The 4,017-nt window shown below is 39.9% G+C and overlaps 1 non-coding gene across 1 annotated transcript; it reads left to right on the forward strand.

The window, feature by feature from the left end:
• The first annotated feature begins 3,014 nt into the window (after positions 1-3,014).
• LOC133833547 (small nucleolar RNA R71) lies at positions 3,015-3,121 on the forward strand. Its single transcript, XR_009892922.1, has one exon. It is a non-coding gene; the product is annotated as a small nucleolar RNA R71 (small nucleolar RNA).
• The last annotated feature ends 896 nt before the right edge of the window (positions 3,122-4,017 follow it).

Below are 4,017 nucleotides of genomic sequence, written 5' to 3' on the forward strand. Positions count from 1 at the left end.
CCAATCTCATGGCTGAATGATAGGGGCGGAAGTCAGTTTTGCAATGAGTGTTCGGAAAGATTCCTCACACTCAGGTGTCCAACTAAACACAACATCTTTTGCTAGGAGGTTTGACAAAGGGTGAGCAATTGTCGAGCAATTTTGTATGAATCTCCTATAGAATCTTGCATGCCCAAGAAAAGATCGAATGTCTTTAACAGTCTTGGGGGTGGGCAGCTTTGATATGAGTTCAATCTTAGATTGATCAACCTCAATTCCTCGTTCCGACACGACATGCCCCAAGACTATGCCTGATGGCACCATGAAATGACACTTTTCCCAGTTGAGTACCAAGCCTTTCTCTTTGAAACACTTAAGCACAGACTCTAAATTGAGAAGGCTTGATTCAAAGGAATCTCAAAAGACTGTCAAATCATCCATGAATACTTCCATACATTTCTCGATCATATCACTAAAAATGCTCATCATGCATCGCTGGAAAGTGGCTGGAGCATTGCACAGGCCAAATGGCATACTCCAAAAGGCAAAAGTACCAAAAGGACAGGTGAATGTGGTCTTATCCTGATCTTCTAAGGCAATCTTGATTTGGTAATACCGTGAATAACCATCGAGAAAACTATAGAAAGGATGACCCACCACACGTTCCAATATTTGATCAATGAATGGAAGTGGAAATTGGTCTTTGCGAGTGGATGCATTTAATTTTCTATAATCAATGCACATGCGCCACCCAGTTGTGACCTTGGTAGGCACAAGTTCCCCTTTTTGATTTTGTACCACTGTTACCCCTGATTTCTTGGGAACAACCTGAGTTGGGCTAACCCATTTACTGTCAGCAACGGGATAGATTATTCCAGAATCAAGAAGTTTCAAGACCTTAGTCTTAACTACTTCCTTCATCGTTGGGCTCAATCTTCTTTGAGGGACACGATGTGGTATAGCCCTGTCTTCCAATTGAATGTGATGGGAGCAAATTAAAGGACTAATACCTTTGATTTCAGCTATCGTCCATCCTAGTGCATCTCTTTGTTCTTGCAACACATTGATGAGTCGGTGTTCTTGTGTGGCATTGATCTTGGAAGATATTATGACAGGAAAATTGTTGTCAGCTCCCAGGAAGACATGCTTAAGACCCTCGGGAAGTTGGGCCAACTTTGGTTGAGGAGCTTTTTTAATGGGGGGTTTTGGTGTTTATTGATCTTGAGGTAGTTCCTCAAAGATTGGATTCCAAAACATTGTTCTTCTAGCCTATGAGTGTTTGAAGATTTCAGGTTTATTTTAGACTCATCGGGCTCAAAATTTTCTGAAATTTGGAAGAGGTGATTAAAATGATTAGATGTGTATTTCGCTTCGAACTCTTCCGAAATAAGTGTATCGATCATATATGATTGGAAACATTTATCATTATCAAGTGGTTGTTTGCCAATGTGGAAAACATTCACTTCTAGAGTCATGTTCCTGAAAGAGATTTTCATGAGACCATTCCTACAGTTAATGAGTGCATTTGCTGTTGCGAGGAAAGGTCTACCGAGAATGATGGGAATTTTAGACTCTATACTCACTTCAGATTGAGTGTCCAAGATGAGAAAATCAACAGGGAGATAGAATTTTTTTTAATTTGAATTAGAACGTCTTCTACTATTCCCCGAGGTTTCTTGACTGATCGATCGACTAGTTGTAGCACCACAGATATGGGCTTGAGTTCTCCTATACCTAATTGCAAGTATATTGAATATGGCATGAGATTTACACTTGCTCCTAAGTCTAGAAGGGCTTAACCAAATTCATGTTCCCCAATCTAGCATGAGATGGTGGGACAACCAAGATCCTTGTACTTAGGCGGTGTCTTGCAGTCAATTACCGTGCTAGCTTGTTCTGCCAAGAATGCAGTTTTCTTGACATGGTTCTTTCTTTTAATGGTGCACAAATCCTTGATAACCTTGGCATAAGCCGGCACTTGTTTGATCACATGTAACAATGGCAAGTTGATCTTCACTTGTGTTAAAAGGTCTAGAATTTCACTATGATTTTCCAGTACCTTTCCAGTGGATTTCAAAGCTTGAGGAAAGGGTGCCTTTACTGGAATGCTTATTGGCATATCATCATCTGAAGCGGGCATTGACGTACTTGTTGTCTTAGTTACGGTGAAACCGTACTTTGACCACTTCGAGTAGAGATGGCATTAACCTCTTTGAAATTTGTATCTGGAGAGGAGGAGGTTTGTACCATGTGTTGCCATTTTTGATGGATTAAAGGTTGAGCGTGAACTCTACCATGCTCTTGAATTGCCAAAGTAGTGTTTAGCTTTGTCATTTCGATTTTTATGTCTTTCATTTACTCTACCATTTGTGTGAACACAAGATTTTAGCACTTGAGTTGAGGCTATTTTTGTTTGCGCAAGAATTTGCAAAGTGTTCTCAAGAGAATTACTTGACTGCATGTTATTTTGAGGAGCAATGTATGCTTTTGGTAGCTGTTGCTCAGGCCTCCATTGGCTCCCGGATGCTTGGTTTGAATCCTTCTAGCTGAAATTTGGATGGTTGCGCCAACCAGGATTGTAAGTGTTTGAGAAAGGGTTATAAGGCTTCTTGTAATCCCAACAAGCATTGCATTGTTCCTCATTTCCTCCTATTAACTCACCAAGAGTTGGGCACTCTTGCGGCTGATGTTCCGCCACTCCATAGATGAAGCATAGTTCTCGTGTCTCTACCTTTGCAGCCATGTGGATTCCTCTACCTTCTTGAGATTTGAAAGCCTCGAATTGTTGTCTCAATAATTCAATTTGGCTTTTGACGTTGTCATCTTCCCTCAATTGGTAGATTCCAGTTGATCATGGCTTGTCCATAGGACTCGGTCCATTCCATGTGAAGGACTTTTCAGCGAGATCGTCGAGGTACTCGAAAACTTCATCAAGATCTTTTTGAAGGAATTAGCCATTGCACATCATTTGTACGAATTGTCTTTGTCCGGTTGTGAGACCATCATAGAAATAGCTGATCAGATGCCAGCTTTCGTATCCATGATGTGGGCATTGATTTATCAAATCTCTAAACCTCCCCCAGACCTGATGGAAAGTTTCATAGTCTTTCTAGATGAAGGTAGAGATTTGCCTCTTAAGGCTGCTAGTCTTATGGGGCGGCAAATTTTTTGGCAAAGAATGCTTTAATCATTTCGTCCCATGCTCCAATAGATCTAGGCCTTGAGGAATACAACCAGCTTTTTGCTTTGTCTTTGAGAGAGAAAGGACAAAATTTCAATCTCACAATGTTGGTGACATCAGCTCGGTTGTTGAATGTAGCCACCACCTCTTCGAATTCCCGTATATGCACATACAGACTCTCATTTTCCAACCCATGGAAGGTTGGTAAGAGGTTAATCATGCCGGGTTTGAAATCAAAATTTGGCATATTGTTGGGATACTTTATGCATGAAGGTGTGCCTGTACACGTAAGATGTAAATAATCCTGTAGCGTTCTTGGTTGGAGTTCATCTTGATGAGCCATCGTGGGTGGTTCAGGAGGTCTCGGTGAATCGGGAGAATTTGAACGAATGGAAGAAAACGACGAACTAGGAGAGTTTTCTAAAGCTTCTACTTGTTGTCTCACGAATCTCTCTAGTGCGTCTCTACTTCGTGGCATAAATTTTTCTTTTTATTTTTATTTATTTTTTTATTTTGTAAGTATTGCAGGTGTGTAATAGTGTAATAAGTATACACCAAAAATGTTCCTAGGCCAATTGGGAAAGCTGCCAAGGTACCACTTTAGGCCCGAGAGCTTTTCTAGAACTCCCCGAGGTTCTTAGAAAAGGTTGGAGGGTAACGCCAACAAAGACCTTATTTAAGAACCAATTCTTCTAAGATAGAACAAGTTTGATTTTTACTGATTTCCAAAATTACACAAATGTTCTCAATACTTTTTTTTTATGCTTTAAAATTTTATGCTTTTTTTCCCGAAAAAACCTAAATCTAGAAAATAAAATTCTAAACCTAAAAGTAAAATAAATAAATAAAATAAAACA

This window comes from Humulus lupulus, chromosome 4 (assembly GCF_963169125.1).
Source record: "Humulus lupulus chromosome 4, drHumLupu1.1, whole genome shotgun sequence".
NCBI classification, from domain to species: domain Eukaryota; kingdom Viridiplantae; phylum Streptophyta; class Magnoliopsida; order Rosales; family Cannabaceae; genus Humulus; species Humulus lupulus.